Source organism: Melanotaenia boesemani, chromosome 13 (genome assembly GCF_017639745.1).
Source record: "Melanotaenia boesemani isolate fMelBoe1 chromosome 13, fMelBoe1.pri, whole genome shotgun sequence".
NCBI classification, from domain to species: Eukaryota; Metazoa; Chordata; class Actinopteri; order Atheriniformes; family Melanotaeniidae; genus Melanotaenia; species Melanotaenia boesemani.
This window is the reverse complement of record NC_055694.1, coordinates 30,277,859-30,298,599: the sequence shown is the minus strand read 5'-3', so window position 1 is coordinate 30,298,599 and position 20,741 is coordinate 30,277,859. Positions and strand designations below refer to the sequence as shown.

General features: G+C 40.9%; 1 protein-coding gene across 4 annotated transcripts in view; it reads right to left on the bottom strand.

The window, feature by feature from the left end:
* Positions 1 to 16,810, bottom strand: part of src (v-src avian sarcoma (Schmidt-Ruppin A-2) viral oncogene homolog) — a 36,453-nt gene extending 19,643 nt beyond the window's left edge. For all 4 annotated transcript variants that reach the window (XM_042004392.1, XM_042004393.1, XM_042004395.1 and 1 more), the window contains exon 1: positions 16,452 to 16,810. The gene's annotated coding sequence lies outside the window, so the exon portion shown is untranslated. The remainder of the gene's footprint in view (positions 1 to 16,451) is intronic.
* Positions 16,811 to 20,741: the final 3,931 nt, after the last annotated feature.

Here is a 20,741-nt window from a genome sequence, read left to right as displayed (position 1 = left end):
TCTTTATGGTGAAATTTATATTGGTATTTATTTTACTGCATTTTAGCCTCATAATCTGACAGCTAAAGCTAAGGAGACCAAATAAAAAGCAAAAAATGGCTTGGAGTTAAAGGTTAAACCAGGTTTCTAAGATTTATTTTTGCATCAGGCAAGCAAGGGAAAACTGAATGAAGTTCTCAATGACGGTCATTTTTTAACATGATGCTGTTTTTGTTTGGCATCATTAAGGAGGATGATGAGGAAGTGCTGAGGGATGGATGGGGTCAGGGCAGTCACCCCCCCCCCCCCCCCCCCCCCCCCCCCCCCAATGAATTACCCCCATTACCCCCTCCTTAGGCATGTCTGCAAAAAGGGGGTCACATGTGGCCATGAGTGCAGGTTAACAGACAGTAAGGAGAAAGCAGACACAAAGATGATGCCGGCTCTTTGTGTTCTCCCTGAGCAGACTGGCTGCATGGTTAATAAGCTTCATCTCTCATCTCCAGTCGAAGGAAAATCCCTCATCGTTCCGCCGACAAACATTCCACTCAGGAGACATCACCTTAACAGCACTGAAGCTTAAATAACACATCTGAACAGAGGGTTAGAATATATGGACGAATTAAACTGATGTGGATTTGCTTTAAGCAGCTGGAACATAAAATCTGAGGAAGAAAATAAATAAACTTTAACTGAATTAAGAGAATTCAGTTCCATTGCTGTCCGTCGCTTATACTGCAGATCAAGAGAAGATGAACAAAGAATTAAGAGAGTCTCTGGTCTTTCTTTACACTAGGGCTCCAACAAAGCCATCTTTTGTCACAGTTCGCAGCAGGCAGCATCAACAAGAAGTGGCCTGTGGCTCGTTGGCTGCTAGTTCCCGGCGTTTCCAGCTGCGGGTGGCAGCAGGAAATATGGAAATGAAGGATGACGCCTAACAGTATCATGTTCTGCAAGAGAATAAGTGGAATTCTACCCATGAGGGGAAGAGAAGACAGAAAAGACATGAACGTTCCTGAAAACGTCCAGCGTCTCTTTGTGTTTGCAGATAATTTTTCTGACAGTTATTAAAGAGGACCTGACATCAGTCTAACGAGGCTGAGTTACTGTAACAAGCTGCCTGAGAGGCAAAGCTGCATGAAAATCCCTATGGCAAGGCGAGGAGGTGTGGGGTGGATGGGGGTGGATGTGGCTGGATGGGTGGGGGGAGGGGGGGTTGCTTAATTATGCATAAGATCTGGAAATGAATTCCAAATCCTTCAAGTCTCCAGAGCTTTTGTTAAGTGGGAGTAGTCTCTTAATATTGCTGCTGGGATTGTTTCCCTGCACAGGAAGCTTCCTGACCCGGTTCTGCTCCATGTCTCATTTCATGTGAAAAGAAAACAAAAAGCTTCCCTGAGTGGGATGGATCCTCACATTCACCCACTAACAGGATACAATTAACAATATGGAGAGCTTTGTCAAGATGAAGACGACTCTTATTCGAAGTCAGATTTGGAGAAGACAGTAAAACTTTGCTGTGAGAAGAATCAAGTTCGGTCTTGTAGAAACACTCACTCTGGTTCCTGTCACTGGCTCTAATTCACAGACAGTCCTGTTTTAACAAGTTTCCTTCACTCACAAAAATATGTAGAAACAGCTGTCTTTCGTTTTTCTTCTTCGGCACGTTCCTTTTCAGCCACTGTGAAAATAATGGATTCAGTGAGAAACCAGAACAGTTTGTCCCAACTAGATGTCATCAGATGTTTCATCTGAATTTATTTATTTCTTATTGCTATTTCAAGTCAATCTGGTTTTTTTTTATGTAAAACTGCATGTAGAAGTTCAACCCTTTAATCCCAGTCAGCATGCAGACATGATGTTTCCAGAACAGCCTCAGTTGTCAGATTATGGGGCTAAAATGAAGTAAAATAAATCTATCAACAGCTAGAGTAACAAAAAGACCAACTAGAACAACAAAACTGAATTTATTACTAACAGAACTTTGTAGAAATAACACAGAGATCAACAGTGACCAAGCCTTTTCTCATCTGCACATCGTTCTCTCAAGTCTTGGTTTTTAGGAGAAAAAATATTGGCATTGAAACAAACACACAACAGAAACTATTTCCATATTTCCACTTTTTCCTCATTTCCAGTTATTCCTGCTACTATTTACCTGCTATCCTCACAAAACCAACTCCAGCTCAGCTGCTTTGTGGCGCCACCGTGCATCAGAAACGTCTTCTTGACTTTATTCCAGCCATAGAGGAGCATTATTTTTCTTCTTTTCAGACACGCATAGAACTTTCTGCTCACTGGCTGATCTTTGGCTGCTGATGTTCAGACATTTCCATCAATTTAAGCTGATTAGTGGAAAGTTTGACATGAAGTGGCTTCATCATCATCTTTGGGTCAAAACAGATGTTTTTTAGCAACATAGTAGTGAGATAAATATATATATATATTTATTTATTTCTTTTTCTTTTTTTTTTTTTTTTAGAAAATGTGATAAATAAAGGGACTTTGAACTGTTAGCTGTGAGTTTCCATCCTTATTATTTTCCCAGAGAGATTTCCTGTTTTTTCCAGTTAGTGGTTTATATCAAACGTGGTACAGGTGCAGACACAACCTGTGATGTCATCAGTTTCGTTGTTGCTAGGCTACAAACAGAGTATCCTAATGCATTCACTGCGATCTCTTGAGACATACACAACTTCTTCCTCTCTGCAACATTACCAACATTCCAACAGTTTGTCAGCTGTTCCACTAGAGAAAATACGATCCTCCTCTGCCCTGCCTCCTTTAGGAAGATCATATCATAATCTGATTCGTCTCACCTCCACCTACAAGGCCATCATTCAGCAGCAACCAGTCATCACACAGACTATTAAAAACTGGAATGGCCTCTGTGAACAACATGGCGATGACATCAATGCCATGACTGAGTGTGTGACCGGTATATCAACTTTTGTGTGGACAGCATCATCCCAACAAGAACAATAGGATGCTTTCCCAGTAACTAGCCCTGGATCACCAGTGACCTGAAAAAGCTGCCAAACATTGAAATGAAATAATTCAGGGAGGGACACAGAGAGTTATTAGAGATGACACAAAAACAACTTAAAACAAAGATTAAGAAGTGCAGGGAGGACTACAGGCAAAAGAAAGTCAGCTCCAGCAGAACAATGTGAAGGATGTGGCTCTGGTTCTGATGGCGGATTGCCCTTCTGGTTCTGGCTCTAAGACAATTTTATAAACTGGACCTATTCATGTGTCCTTGATGTGTTCAAACAGGGTGTGTGAGAAAAAAAATGTAAAATAAAAAAAAATTAAAAAAAAAACCTGCAAAAGAGGTTTGACTGATCTACAGTTTTATTCATTATATTGGTCTTTTATCATAAAAAATTTTAGGATGAAGAATTTAATTAAGTTTTTACCTGAATCGGTTCTTCTACGTATGATAGTATTTTTTTATTTTAAAATAAACATATTTGTATTAATATTTAAGAAAAAAATGTGTATTTTCTAGCATTGGTGAGTAATAATTTCACATCTGATTTTTCCACTTTTCATTATATTGTCCTGAGCCTGACACTAGTGACCCGAGCTCGATCTGTTAAAAGGAAGAAGCAAATTTCCGATGTGCCGTGCCATGATCCCACCATGTTGGATCTGTCAGAGTATCAGGGACAGATTAACATTTAGTCCACATGTTCCCTGAACAACAGCTGCCAGCAAGATATCATCATGTTTTTATTGCATTTGCATAAGCAGACATCAGACATTTAAAGAAGCGTGTGCATGTGCACCCTCTTCACGTGTGCTGGAGAGCATGGATTCATCATTTAAAACCAGTAGTAGGACAGCAAATCCACACTATTGCAGAGTCATTCCAGTGAAGTGTGTTTGCATGTCCTGAGAGTGATCCTGTGTTAACAAGAGCAGTGTGATTTTCAGCTCTGTGGATGTCTTCTTCTTTCTAATTACCACTGTGGCAGTGGGGAGGCTTTGGCTCCTGCGTCACTAGTCACCAATTATATCTTAATCCAACCCCACTTGTTCTGTTCAGATTATTAACATCTAGTTCCAAATCGGGACTCAGCAAATGCAGAGTGGACATTCAATTTGTGGCCTGTACACTGCAGACAGGACAAACCAGTCTGGCCACAGCTGCTCTGGAGTCTGTCAACAAATCTATCTGCTGCTGCAGCACACCAGAAAAAAAGTCCCCTTTAAGAAGGCGCATTTAACAGTTTACACTGATCAGGTACAGGTGGGATAGTTCCTGGTTCTGAACAAACACAGCACAGCTGAGTTACATTTTCATTCCTTCCACAAACATGAGCACAGGAAATGACCGTTTGGGTGTGTTTGCACACCAGAAGTACAGCTGAACAGACTTTAGAGACTGGCTAATATCTGTTCACAATACTGTTACCTTTCAGGTGGATCAGCGTTTGGAGCGGAGATGCTGTAGCACACCACAGAATCCGTCAGAAAACCTGCAGAGTTTGTAGATGCTCAAAGTCTAAAGCAGAGAGCTCCTCCATGTTTGGTGGTCTGAAGGTAAATACACGCCCCCGACATCAGGACTCCGCAGAGTCCTGGATAAAGTGTGCACAAACCCCCCTCCCTGCACTGTTGTCACACATACACACAGGGATCGGGAGGTGGTGAAGTCAATATTTACTGCTCCACACTAACATGCACACACAGCCCAGCAGTTACCATGGAGCTGATTCCAAGCATTCCATAAACCAACAAAGTGCACAGATGTAGGATAGCTGCACACACACTCCCAGAGAGGTGCAGGGCTGTTTGACGAAAGAAACGGAGAAAGTAAACCATGTGGACCATCAGTCAAAATCTGACATCATCTGTCAAATTTTGTCTGTTAGATCACAGGATAAATCCCACTGAAAAACGCTACCGATGCCGATCGATTCCTACGGAAAACGTCACAATAGCTCACCTCCCACTGAAAACGTTTCTTCATTTCTCAGAAGCTTTGGTTTCCATAATAGGATCAGAGATGCCTGATCCCTTTCCCTGTGTCAAAGTGTGTGTGCATTTCTCAGCAGTGACTTTCTTTCCATGAAAAAATATAGAGTGACCTGTTTTCATGACACTCATTTTCCAAACGTAGCTTTGGAATCATTTGGCATGTCTTAAAGCCAGCGCTTATAGAGAAATTTTTCTGTCCACTTCCCTACAACAAACACTACTGGCACCAAATGGAGGTCCATGGATTTTCTGTTATCCCCTGTCCCTAATCTGAGAATGACATATATCAAATTATTTTGGGATTGAAGCTCAGAGAGAAAATATCTGGGCCATTTTGATCAGGAGATGTGTCAAGTTTGCAGGGTGTGCAAAGATTATTGGGAGAAATGTTGCTTTAATGTATTACTGTGACTCTTAACCAAATCAGCAGATTGCCATCACTGTGTTCATTATAGAGCAGGGATCACCAACTCTGGATCTCTTGTCCTGCAGGTTTAAGATATTTTCTTGAAAATTGTTCTTCTGGTCCTCCTGAGTCCATGTGTCTTATTGATCATGGTGTCATGATGGTTTCTCCTGCAGTGCCGCCTAAGGGCTGGAGGTTCCTGACCATCCAACAGTGGTTTCTGTCCTTGTCCTTTCCATTATGAGATTTCTCCAGACTCCCTGATTCTTTTCCCAACATTCTGCTCTGTAGATACTGAAAGACAAAACATCTCTACAATCTATCACTGAGAAATATTGATGAATCTGATGGCATTTGAACCCAAGTATTGAGCCACAATCCATCCTTGTTAGAAAGACTAAACCTTGGATGCTCCTTTTATACTCAATCCTGACACCCTTATCTATCACCAGTTAATCTGCTGGTTGGAGAATCACCCAGAATCATTTTACTGGACATTAAGAAATTTTTATCTGGGTCTTTAACAACTTTTTATTACAACCGTAATCAGTATTAGAATAGTTTTTTACACTGCAGGAAAAAAGTAATCTCAGTCATCAGTATTATTTTGATATGTTCAGCGATACATCGAGTTTTCACCAACTTTTTGTATGGATAGAGTCTGACCACTGTAGAACCTCCCAAAAATTCTGGATGGAGTTCAGATCTTAACTCAGTCTCTGTGTGAAGGCATCGTCTCCCTGAACCATCTTCCCACGTGGTGGTTAAACACTTAAAACTCTGCTAGAACTACAATTCATTACTGAATGAGAAAAAATGTCACTTCTTTTTGCTGAAAATGATATGAGTAACGTAACAGACTCCATTTTATAAGAGTCATTTACAGCTGTCATCAGAGGGGATGTCATATCCTTTCAAATTAAGACAAATAAAGAGGAAAAAAAGAAGATTGACAGAAATCAAGTGTTTAATTGCAGATTTGGAGACTGATTATAGGTCAAAACTAAACGGAAACGCTAAATTATTTAATTTTAAAGTGAATATAACTCAATTCTTTCTAAAAAAAGACATTAAGAGTAATTAATCCCGTCAAGCATAAGTCTTTTGAGCTGGCAGACAAGCCACACAGATTACTCGCCCAGCAACTTAAAAACTTACAGGCAACAGGGGCCATACGTAGGATTCGATCTAATAACAGTGCTATACTAACTGAAACAAAAGCATTAAACAAGCGTTTAGTTGAATTTTACAATGTCTATAAATTGAAAGGAGAGATAGATACTGCTGCATTAAAGGAGTCTTTAACAGATGCTGAGCTTTCTAAGTTAGGTGAGGAGGCTAGGAATGTACTGGAAGGGGAGATAAAGTGGAAGAGATAAATGAAGCGATCAATTAGCTGCCTAATAACAAATGCCCAGCACTAGACTGCTTCAGCGCAGAATTTTACAAGGTGTTTTGGGCGACACTCAGTCCCATAATGCTTCACATGATCAAACATTCCAGAGTCCAAGCAGAATTTCCACCAACATTGTACAGGGCGAACATAGCTTAATACCTAAACCAGGGAGGGATTCGCTGGAGCCTTGCTCTTACCGCCCGGTGTGTCTTATCCCCATTGAGACTGAAATAACATGCAAGATCTTGGCAAAGAGACTTAAAAAACATATACACAAGGACATATACAGGATTCATTCCAAACAGGCATATACAGTCCAATATAAAATGACAAGACCACATATATAAGCAGCAAGAAGCAGAGGCGTGTTTGATTTTCATTCGACCCAACTGAGTGGTCATATGTGTTTGCAGTCCTTAAGAAATTTGGATTTGGGGATAGTTTTATGGAATGGGTGAAAATATTTTATGCAAAACCAGAAGCTACAGTAATTACAAATCAGACCGTACCCGAGCCTTTTAAGTTACATCGTGGAACGAGACAGGGATGTCCCTATTTTTTTTGCAACAGCCATGGAGACACTTGCCATCAGCATCCAGAAAAATACTTAGATAGCTCTTGTGATTATGGAGGGTCAAAAACAACACATTTCACTGTATGCAGACAATGTACTTTTATTTGTAGCTGAACTAGAATCCTCAGTTCCCCCTCTGTAAGATCTTTTGGAAACTTTTGGTGCTTTCTTCGGATTCACAATAATATGGAGTTAAAGTGAACTAAAGGCCCATTTGTGCTCCCTTACGTGCATAAAAAGTGACATCCATTTCAAACATGGACATACATTGCCGTCCTCATGCGTTCATGCGTCTTTTGTTCAGAGTTCACTCTCGAGAGCCGACGTCAGTTTCAGACACCATTTGGCGGCGGTAATGCATCGTTATAAAGTTGTTTTCAACCGCCAAATATGCCCTAAACACTCGCATATAATCCTTGTTCAAAAGCTCGCACAATTTCTACAGTTCTCCTCGTCTTCATTCTTCTTCTGCTTTTTGTTCCCTTCCTGATCCTACTCTTCTTCTCTGGTTTGTTTCTTTTGTTGATCGCATGTCAACTCTTCTGCTCAGCACTGCCCCCATGATTTCTGGTGGTATTGCTCCGTCTTCTGCGTCAAGCAAGTGATAGCTAAGCTCCCTGAAAACAGATCAATTACGCACGTAATGAAGAAACTGCCCATCCATCTGCATATCCATCTTCTGCGTTGAGCATAAATAGGCCTTTATACCTCTTACAGCCAACATAGACCGATATTTCCTATAGTCCAATTCAAAGTAGCCTTCAACCAAATTAAATATCTGGGAATCATTATTACAAGGAAACCTGAGGATTTATTACAAGTGATAACTGTAAAATTAAATATCTTACAAACTAATAACTTCGGTTAGTGAGGACAATAAAAAATCTCTCTTTAGACTTGTATCTGTTAAATGAGCATCTGTCTCTCCCGTTCATCCTCCTGTTCCACTCATATTCTCCTCTCACATTATGTCAAAGAGCACAAAGCAGCACTTTGTGGTTCCACAGACAACGCTGTCATTAAAACGATAGAGAAAGAAGCCACGTCACTGTGGGACACATCTAAACATGTCAGACAAATATTTACCCTCCACAAGGATTTGCAGAAGTTGGATCACATGACTTCCATTTGAACCAATCATTCGAACAGAGACCATGCTGATGAACAGTTTACTCACACTGGATTTCTAAAAACCTATAACCTGAGCAAAACCAGAGCTTCCCTAAACTCGTATTAGGAGGTTAACCGTGCATGTAGCCGTCCTGGTCCACCCATTTTATCTGAGACCTCTGATTGCCTTTCTCAGACTGGGCGTGACAGACCTGGATTCAACTGAGACAGACAAAGAGACGACCTTGTTGCAATCCCCCCACTGGAGCTCTTCGGGTTTGTTGCAAAACAGAAAATTACATCCATGCAGATTAGTCAACACTTAACATTTCACAATGAAATGTTATATCAAGCACAAATGAACTAAACTCATTGTAGTTCAGGGGGCCATTTACAGCACAATTTGTTCTCTAAAATTTTACTAAAGTATTCATAAAATCTTTATATTTACATTTATATTTTTTAAATGAATTTTAGAAATGTTTGCAACTTTACATCTAAGAAAAAAATTTATCTTTTTAATATAAACATGTCACATTTTCTATTTTTATTTATTATTTTACCCTTTTTTATCAATTCATTTAATTTGATTACATATTTTATTTATTTTACACATTACAAACTTACACATTTACACGTGCATTGTAACTTCTAGATCACAGTGGATCTATGAAACTACCAAACATTTAATCCCATCTATCTGGAAGGGAAAAATCCAGTATTTCACGTGATAATCAGAGTAACTTTTCCAGATCTAGAAGTTATTTTAAATCTACATACGTGCACATTTCCACGTTTGTAGTAATCCCGACCACCTGAACTGTCTTTCCATTGCTTCCTTTTAACCATGTGGACAAATCAGGAATTACAGTTACTTTTATTACAATGTTACAGTTGATATTTTCTATCTCATTTTTACATTTACCAAATTCATCCTGGAGGACAGACTGGACCTTGTGGTGGGCCGGTTCTGGCCCCCGGGCCATATGACATCCCTTGTTTACAGTTTTTTGTTATCAGAGGAGAGTGCAGGTTCGGCAGTTGTTCAGTCACATCTCCTTCCTCTCTGTTCTAAATATGGCGAAGATGTGAAGTAAATCAATGTGCTCTGTTCATGTGTTCAAACCAGAAGTGGAGGAAAAGAAAAAAACCCAGATAATACCGTCTCCCCTCCAGCCCCTCACCCCTCTACATTACCTACATTTATGGTCCTATTTTTTTCCAATCTGTTCCCCACTGAAGAAATGGAGGGAATAAAAGCTTTGATATGTCAGCAGTAACACGAGGAGCACCAAACTGAACCAACAGCCAGCTGCACACGCCGACACCAGAAAACAGACCAGTACAGAAACGTGAGAGGTGTCAGATCAAAATCACTTCACACATGCTTGTGTTTTTGTTGCTACTGTGATAGCAGAACCTTAAATTCACCCCTTCTCATCACATTTCAAAGAGGCAGCATTTGATCTGCTCAGCTCCTCAGAGACTCCGATCAGCCTCATGCTTCAGTTCACTGGAGCTTTTCTACCGTTTAGCTTCCCATCTGCACAGCCAGGCAGGAAGAGGTTCCTGCAGCTCTCAGATCTCAGACCTAATCCGTCCTCAGGGAATATACAGAAAATATGCATATTCATGTTATATATAGCTGCACTACACACAGATTAGACTATGAGAAAGTGAACCAGGTGTGTGTTGTAGCATTCCCTGGTTTCTGAGCTCAGTCATGGCTAAGGAATGCAGAGCAGAGGACAAGGCGAGTTTAAACTCCTCTCCTTCTCACACAACCCAAAGCAGGAATGTATGAGGAGCAGGTAGAGACACTGTTCATCCAGGTTGCCCCCCGAGCTTCACACAACACCCACCCAGGGGAAGGAAAGCGTCTCCAAACTGCTCTGAAAACTTTATACACCACATTTTTTTATCAACACAGAACTAAATCCGTGAGGAGGATGTCATGTCACAACCTGTTATACTGATAGTCTCCATTACATACAGCTTTAAAAAACACAATAGACTGTCTTCATTGACAAAGCTGAATATTGAAGTCTGGAAGCAAATTTAAGAGCAGGGATTCAGAACAAGCACAGGGATGATTCTTTGTTTCTGTAGCTGAAAACAAGACACAGAGACCAGAGACAGACCCTACTTCCTCGGAGATAGACAAATAAATGGCGTAGACATGCAAGAAACATTAAAATATTAAAATGTGTCCATGTCACGCTTGATCATCAAAACATAACAGCTCCCTGCCATGACATTTCCATAACAGATTGGAGGGCGAGGCCCTCAGACGCTGAAACGATTTCCTCCTTCTCCTTTAAACCGTCCCTTTGTTCACAAGGTCCTGATTTCAATATTCAAATAGAAGTCAGTGGTAGGTGAAGCCATGGATGAGACACTGGCTGCGAGGCAAACAGGGACAGCAGAAAGCTGTAAGTTCACAGACCAGCATCTCACCAGGGCAGGACTCTGATCGGGTTGTAGGTCCAGCAGGGACCACCACTGAGTCTACAGCAGGGACTCAGGCTCATTATTAACAACGAAAAAGGAATAAACAGAAAATCTTTTCCTGTGTTTATGTCTGAACTACTGTAAAAACCCCAATCCATTTACTTGGTTTGAAGTGATTTAAATCTTTACAGGGTACTGTTATCTCACAGATCCAGCCCAGAACAGATCCATCCAGCCTCCCAGTTTTTATCACCACCCCCCAACTTCAAATCATGTGGTCTTCATTATACCCCAGAAATGGGAAGCAGAACCTCTTTTGCTTCTTTCTTCATGATTAAAAGCTAATTTTTGATCAGAAGTAAAATAGTTCATCTCACCAGTGAAAGAAAGGAGATACTAAGGCTGTAGGAGGACTTTGTCTCGTGTTTCATACACCCAGGAGTAAATCTGAGTTTTCGTTGGCCTTGTTTCAACACAGCCTTTCTTTCAAAGCTCCCGCGATCTCTGCTGTTGTTATCCTCATCATCTTCTTCTTTCTCCACCTCCTGTTCCTCTTCTTCTTCTCTGGTTTGTTCTTTTCGTTGGTCACATGTTAGCTATACTGCTTAACACTGACTACGTGGTTTCCACTGTTATTGCTCCGTTGCTGCATCAAGCAGTGAATCGGCAAGGCCCCTGAAAATGCACCCATTACGCAGGTAAATGACACAGAAGACAAAAGATGGTCAAAAGTGTCCATCTGTCTGCGTATTTATCTTCTGCGTACTTGCAAACACAGCACGTGCCCTGTCTTTGAAAAGACCCTGTCCTGGTCATCACTTCAGCTGTGTTTAAAGTCTTAAGAACGAGATCTAGAAGGAAACTGAGCATGAGCGGGATCCAACGCAGTTCGCATACAGGCCCAACAGAGGAGTGGTGGGCACTACATGGACTCTATTAAAGGTGGAGAGTAAAGTAAAGGGACATTTTCAAGACTTTTATTTATGAACTTCTCTGTTTTTAGCACAATCTAGCAACAACAGCAAAAATCTGGTGGGCTGGATTTTAGACTATGAATAGAGAATAAACAGGGTTTTGTCTCATCCACTGTTCTCCTCCACAGGTTCTCCACAAGGCTGTGTGCCGTCGCCTTTATTATTCATCCTCTATACAAACATGTGTCAGAGCAAACATGACAACAGGGCCATCATTAAGCATGCAGATGACTCTGTTATTGTCAGCTTACTTAAAGAGGGCGAAACCAGTCATGGCCCAGTTATTGATGACTTTGTACATGATGTGAGGAGTCCTAAAACAATCTGAACATATCTAAACAAAAAAGACATGGTTATTGACTTTAGAAAACAACAAGACAAGCACAGAGTTACTTTAATTAAAGGTCAGAAAACAGAGGAAGTGCAATCATATAAATACATTGGGACCATAATTGATGAAAAATTGAACTTTGATGAAAATTAAATCTGCCCGTGAAAAAAAGGCCATCAGCGCCTTCACTGCCTCAGAAAACTGGCACATTTTCACATCGACCGAACTATGTTGAGTCTGCTTTATCTTTCTGCATGGTGGCATGGTTCAGTCAGACCTGTGTTACAGAGAAAAACTCACTGTGAGATGGTGCAGGCGCCTGATTGGTGAGTCCCAGTCTCCCTGTACACTAAACAGGTACAGAGGATGGCTTTATCAATTCTTAATAATGGCTCCTATCTATCTACCTTCTTCTGGACAGAAGTTTTCAGTCCCAAGGTTTAGGACAAAGTGTTATAACAACACTAAGCTCAATAAGAAGTAGTGATATTTGGACTTTATTTTAGTGTATTTATTCATCTTTTTTATTTTGGCTCTATTCATCATTGAGACTTAAATTCTATGGTCTTATCCTGATTTTTATCCCAGAGATTGTTTTTATTTCCCTGAGGTTATTGTCCTTAATATATTGTTTTTATTTGTTTTTTTTATCTAGCTTGATCTTATTTATTGTATTTTACTTTTTTACTTGTCCTTGCTGTTATATTGATTAATAGCAGAACACGAAGCAAGTCTGTCAGGTTCCATGTGTGTGTTTTTGTTTCGTTAGGGAATGCCAACACTACCATTGTTTCTGCAAAACCAATCAAACCCCGGGTATTGATAAAGAAACATTAAACTTTGCGTTAAGCATAAATGGGCCTTTAGCGTGAGATCAGTCTGATGTGTGTTAGTGTGGGTTCCACATGGGAGCTCTCCACCCGGGTACTACATCCCCTCTCTGGCTGTGACCTCACACCCCAGCAGAGGATGGAGGAGTACGCCGGCACACCAGACACAGGAGAAGTCTGAACTTACATCTGTCTGGAACTTTTTCTTGATTTTAGGTCACTTTGTGTAGTCATGCAGTGCAGTAACTAAAAGATGCCATGTAACCACAGTGCACACATTTTTTCTTTTGTTTTGTCCTTATTTGTGTGGTAAGTTCAACACAAATGAGATCCTCTTATCTTGTTTTGGTGGGATTATAAGATTTGCCTGAACCAGAGCTAGAGTCTAAAATGATCCTTGATCTGCATAAAAACTCCATGTTGATGTACACTGCAGTGATTCTCAGAGGACAGAGCGTGTGCAGGGAGGGGGGGGGGGGGGGGGGGGGGGGCCCCCCCCACAGCATGCACTCTTCCCAGCATCTCATCATCCCAACCGAGCTCACACAGCTGCGCCTACACAAAGCCACACAGAGACATCTTTCTAAATGCCAAAGACTCTTTTCCTGTCACCAGAAACGTGCATGGAGCGATGGGAATGAGGGTGTGAGAGTGATCGCTTTTCCACAGAGTTAACAGTGGGTGGATTGAGTGGAGATGGGTGGCCTGTGTCACCCTGGCCTGTTCCCAGAGCGGAGGGACAGGAAGTGGCAGGGGATCCTGGGAGGATACAAGCCCTCCTCTGTTTGTATCAAACCACCATCAGATACTTCATTCAAACGACCAGCTCTGACTGAGAGCCATGATAGCAGCTTTGCATCTTTGCCAGTTAATGACCTCTGCTTCGTGGCTTTAAACAGTCCACACGTTAAAACACATCTCCTCAGCTTCATACAGCATTTAGAAGTGGGATTCAAAGTGGAAAATGGCAGCGAGACACACAACCTTCCAGTTCAAGTCCAAGGTAAATTCCAACCAGAACAAAAAGAAAGACGAACAAAGATGCAAAAGAACTTGGCCATAAACAGAAAGAGAGAAACAGGATGAGAACAAAGTGGAACAGGAGGAAGACTCAGAGAACAGGTGGCTCCGGCGTTCCGATGGTCAACCATATGCTTTGTATGAAGCCGGACACTAATTAGCACCAAATCTGGGCCAGAGCGACAGACGTTTACAGCCTGCAACATAAAAAATTCAAAGGCCTTAGTCAGCGGGAAGCCATCGCAATCCCCATGTCTCCTTTATTCCCTCTTCCTCTCCTCCTGGAGAGCATCACACGTTCTTATTAAAAAGAGGTTCATGCTCATCAGACAATTGATCTGTTTAAGTTCTCCAAAGCCAAAGAGGAAGAGTGTGACTTATTTGTTTTAAGAAATAGGAGACACACAATGACTTGTACTACTACTACTACAAGTGGAACCTGAACTGGTTTACACTCATCTGCTGTCCCACTGTTCATGAACCCTTCTTGTCATTTCATTTCCTCTGGCCAATAAGCTGGATCTTCTTCAGAATATCACAATATGGCTTCAGAACTGAACGCCAATTAATCCTCATCTGGCCTGAGAGAAACTGGGACACTCACTAAATCAAATGATGATCCCAGCAAACTGCCAGATACACTGGAATCTTTTAGTTTGCTTCACTGCAATCCACATCAACAGCCTGGGTGGGTCTTACCTTGCAGACCACCCTGAAAGTGTCTCCTACCACCTCTGAGAAAAAGGTGCACAAAGGTAATTTTTGTAAGTAGACCTGTCTTAAAGCAGTTGATTATCCCGCAGTGTATTGCCAAGGAAACAAGCAGTTCATTGATGCCGCAGCCCAGTGTATCCCCCTCACACACAGAACCCTCCTGTACACCAGAACAAAGGGGCCCGTCCACATCCACGGGCCAATTAGCAGGAATCTCAGCCTCAAGAGCCACTTTCCAGCAATCTCATTAGAGCTGACATAAACATCTTTGGCTTTCACTGGAAGGAATGTGTGGGATTCCAGGGAGCATTAGGTCCCCTCTGAGGAGCCCGGCAGTTAGGATGAACGAGGGGAATCTCGTAGCACTTTAAGAAGCAGCTGTTGGTCATCAGCTGGTTGTGTAGATGAAGGGCAGAAGGTCTGTGGCATGTTAACAGCTGGTGAAACTGGTGCCAGGGCTGTAGGGGGAGTGTTAGGTAAACAAAAAAGAAAAAAGAAAAAAAAAGTGTGGATTTCTAAAGAGAAAAGTGGAGTTTTTCTACACAGCATACCTTCATCTCTTCCATAAGTCTCAATGCCAGTGGTTGAATCTTAAATACAACATATTAAAAAAAAAAAGAAATGTGTTTGTTGTGTGTCTGCTGCAAAACATCCTAATTCTTTCGGGAAAACACCCAAAGCAGAAAACAAATAAAACCCCACTGACAAAATCTCTGCAGGATTAGTCATATGCACCACTGATAATCAAATATAATGCCGATTTTATGTCAGAAAACTCCACTGATGGTGCTTTGAAACACATTTCTGGAAGGTTTCAGATTTCAGAGGGGATTACTGCACGAGAGAGAGAAAAAAAAAAAAACAGGCTGTCGGTTTATACACAGTATTTAGGTTTAAAGCAGATCAAAAAGCTGCAGAGCAGGTTTAACGTGCACGTTGAGGGCACGGGGCCTGAGCTAAGCGTCATATTTCAGCAGTCACCATAGTAAACACAGAAAACACCAGCGTCTGGTTTGGACCAAAGGACCAACACTAAGAGAGAAAATATTGTCTAGACTTTAAATCAGTTCTCATTTTCTCCACAAATGACAGCAGAAGACCAGATCGTGGTGTTCCTTAGTATTTGAGGTTGATTTGTTATTATTAATGGCACCACCATCCAGTATTTGAGTCATGATAAGTATGAGAAACTAATCCTGAGATTACACCAAGCATGTCTTTAAAATGTGTGGGATTCTGGGAGGGAGATTAAGAGTCAGCAAACTAAATTAAATCATGTTCGTTCCTTTTAAAATCTTTTTTGTATGTTTTCAGTCAGTAAAGCAGGCGGCTGATTCGGGGCTTCCTGCCAAGTTTCAGTCTGATGAAAGCTTCCAGTACAGGAGCCAGTATCACTGTGAGGTGTGGTGACTTCTCCAAGCACCGCAGAGGAAGTACTGGATGCCATGGAGCTTTTGGACTTCAATTTTAGACAAATACAAGATGAGCAAAAACAAACTCCTGCTGCTGAACATAAATAGAATGAAACCAGCTCACATAGGTGGAAATTTGACACTAAAAAACCCCTAAAGTGAAGCGTTTGTCCTTTCATATGTGATGCATCTACACCCTCATTCATATTTTATGTCGCGCTGTCTGTCAGAACTGAAGTCAAGAAAACAACAAGTTTCAGCTGCTCACCCTGAAGATGTAGGAGACCTGGCGGCGTCGCTCTTCTGTCGATCAAACCAGCGGGCTGCTCATCAAACCACAAAGAACCATCCACAAACTGCTGAGCGGCGCTGAAGGATCACAAGGATGCGGCAGAGGCGCAGCCAGGAGCGGCAGAGGCGCAGAAGATCAGCGGGAGAGTCGCGGTGAGAGTCCCATTCAGGTGGAAGGTCGGCCCGGTGAGAAGCTCCGGAGCTGAGCAAACATCTTTCATTCACGCAGACTCAGTGAAGTAGTCGGAAGAGAAAAAACCGGTGTCACTGGCACGTGCGCACATAGGATCCGGGGTAGAAGCGAAGGACAGAATGGTGCTGTGCAGAGAAAACCAAATCTGGATCAAAACACTGGGATGTGATGTTAGGAGCAGAGGGGGCGGAGTCTCTTGAGCAATGCTCAGCTCTGATTAGTCAGACTGTCTGACGCACAGCTGAGCTCTGATTCTGTTGAAAGGAGCTCCTCCTCTCCTGGGAGCTGCTCTCAGTCACGCTGAAGTGAGCCATGACCACTGGCTTTACTGGTCCGAGTTTCTTCATATTTCATTTTCCAGTCCTGACCTCCAGATCCGAGTGATAAAACATGCCAGAAATGTCAATACCGATGAGCATCAGTCAAAGCACAATATGAAAATATTTTCTTTATATTTCAGGAGAAATTAAAGTCTGCGCTGTTAGAACAATGCTGCCACCTGCTGTCCAAAGAAGGTAACAACACAGCTGCAGCTGCAGAGTGTTCAGGTTCCACATGCTGACCTTCAGACCAGAGGGTTGGACCGCTAAAATAACAGCACAACAACCTATAAATAATGAAAACTACACATTTCTCCCTTGCTTTGGTACAAAGACGTACAAGTATTATGAATATAAGTTATATATATATATGCTGATTTAATCAAATATCCTCTTAGAAAAAATAGAAAACAACATGAAATATGCACTTTTAACAATATTCTACCTGTTACAAATCTACATACAAACATACATACATACATGCATTGACTTATTTTAATATATCTTGTTTTTTATATTTTCATTTATACACACACACACACACAAACATATACACTGCATGTATACATACTAGTGCTGGGCAACGATTAAAATTTTTAATCGGGATTAATCACATGACATGTTGTGATTAATCTCGACCTTTTTTTTTCTTTTACTTTAAATCATTTTTCAGAAATATCTACATCCCTTAGAGGAAAGTCTGTCTATCATCTTTTTATAAAGGTTTTATGTTTTTTTTATTTTAAAACCTAAAAAATATCCTATGGTGGCTCTTACTTAAAAAATATATAATAAGCTGCACTTTTGAAAAATCTTGTAACATGTGTGTCTCTAAAGGAGTTTTATTTAGCTGCCTGAGGGAAAATGGCTCTTTGGATTGGAAAGGCTGCAGACCCCTGCACTAAACACATAAACAGAATTAGCAGCAGTTAAAATATTTCTTCATATATATTTATAAAATCACATATTTATGACAAAGAAGGATGAAATGTTCAGGATTTACTAACTTAAAGGTAAAAAGTCAGCAGGATGAATTTAAAGCTGTGAAGCTGCTTCCTTCTAAACACAGAAGGAACAATATGTGATGAATATCAGCATCAGGTGAACAGACAGAAAGCAGGATGAGAATCTCACAGCTTCTAGATGGTGAGGAGAGAGAAGTATTCACAATATGCACAATAACTTCCATCCATGCACCTTCACTGCTTCATTATCCAGATTTCTGGCCTATAATTTCTCTAACCTTTCATTCTTAGCTTGACTGTTTAGCTTCACCTCTGCACCTGCAGCCTCCGCTACTGGGAGTTAAGGGTTAACATCTCATTTCCGAATGTAGCGTCAGATCTGTAGATGCAACTGTAAACATGTGTGGTATCCACAGAAAGTTCAGAATCTCAGCTACCAGCTCACTAAAAACATTTCTGTCATCAACAAACACAGTTAAGACAACAATAATTAAAAGACCAGGCACACAAAGTCCGAAAAACATGTAAACACAGATGATGTCTCCCCATGAACACGAACAAACGGCTCCTCTACTGAAAGCTCACATCTCACAGATTCCACAACTGGAAGTTTCATCTCGCTACGACCAAGAGTCACCGAACCAGAGGCAGAAGAAGACCCGATTTATGCTTCACGTTTGTAAAAGTCAGAAAACATGTCTTACCTTTGCTGTTTTGCATAAATTAAAGCCACATTTATTTGAAAAATAAATAAATATAAAAAGGTTTCTCATTGTCTTTTGGGAGCAGTTAATGTGCCCAGCCCTGATACATACATACATACATACATGCATACATACATACATACATATATACATATTGAGCATTTGCTGTGGTATTGTTTTGATTAACTTCTGAGGTGTCACAAGATTAGTTTCCATCCAGTGTTGCAATAATTCTTTACCTTGTATTGATGATGGAGAGTCCGACCACTGCAATGTCTTCTCCAGCACATCCCAAAGATTCTCAATGGGGTTCAGGTCTGTACTCTGTGGGGGCCAGTCCATGTGTGAAAATGATGTCTCCTGCTCCTTGAATCACTCTTTCACAATTCAGATAACCTTCTTCCGTTGCTCCAGAGTCCAACCTTTATGCTCTGTAGCAAAGTGAAGCCTTTTTCTGCAGTTAGCTTCACTGATTAGTGGTTTTCTTCTGGCTACACAGCTGTTCAGTCCCAATCCCTTGAGTTAGCTTCACATTGTTCATGTGGAAAAGTTCTTACTTTCACTCTTATACATAGCCCTGAGTTCTAATGATGTTTTTTTTTTTTTTTAATCAATTTTATTATACCAATCATGATAACCGATCACAATCATTCAGGATTCTATTCCAGCCACATTCATTCCTGGAAGATGAAGGTTCTCTACTATCCTTCCAGTTTCTAATAATATGTTGAACAGTTCTTAACCCGGTTTTAGTAGTTTCTGCATCTCCTTAGATGTTTTCTCTGCTGGATGCCAATGATCTGACCGTTCTGAAACAAACCAACATCTTTTCCATGACCACAGGATGTGTCTTTCCACATGGTTGTTTAAGAAACGGGAAGCTGCTCACAGCATCAGATGGGCTTAACTAATTTGTTACAGCTAAAGGATGATCGCCTATGCAGTAATTATCAAATACGAGTCCCCTACTTATTTGCTTAGTTAAATCCAGGTGGGACTGTTCCTCTTTTGGCCAGGCAGTATATATCTTTGGCGGACGTACAGTTCCTGTTGCTGAACTGTATATCAGATCGTTGCTCTCAGTGATGGTCACAGCTGGAAATGTTCTTACTGCTCCATCCACGTTATCTAGGAGGCAGCTGTAGCTCAGGAGAGAGTCATGTACCAATCAGATGGTCAGTAGGTCAATTCTTGGGGGCCGGTTTTTGGCCCCTTGACCGTATGTCTGACACTCCTGATCTTCATCCCCATCTTTTCATCTTTGACACCAACATACTAATCTCTGAACACAGTTCTATTGTTTTAACCCATGTACTGTCTGAACCACAGTTTTCTAAACTCTAAACACAAACTTCATCATCTGCAAACTGGAAGGTCAGCTGGGCGATTCCTGCTTTCTCCAGACATTGTGGACTGTCCTTGGGCAAGAACAGAACAGGTGAGGTGGTACACCTGTGAATTCATGTAGAAAGGGTTCTTGTAATAAATAAATATACTTCCACATATTTTTGCTTGCTTTTATGTTTTTAACTTCTTCTTTTGCTTTAACATAATGTATTAAATCAGTTAATTATGTATATTTAGACATAACGCCCAGAATATAATCATTTATCAGAAATGAATCCACACAGATTAACAGATAATATATTTGATTTCATAATCAAAGTAACAGAACAATAAGCATTTAATGAACACATAAACGAACGGTATGATGGTGTAGATGCAGCCGAAAGTTTGACTCGCAGGTCTTCATCCATCTGGTTGTAAAATGGCTGCATGAACATTTACTGATCAGTAGTTTAGAAATTAATGACAGTTTCAGGAACCATCAAAAACCAGGTAAACACTGACGTCTGCGACGGGAACAGGTGTTCAGCAGCTTTTAAGGGTCTAACTTATTTACTAGTATTTCTGCATCGTAACAACTCTTCCCTTCTCCCGTCAGGTGAAGACGTTTCTCTCTAGCGTGTTTTTAACATGTTTTTAACTAAGTTTACTAGAGAGAAACCTGAACATGTCTATGGAAACAATCACAAATTTGAAGTTTTTTCAAAAGTAAAGTGTGTGAAAGTTATGACATCTAGT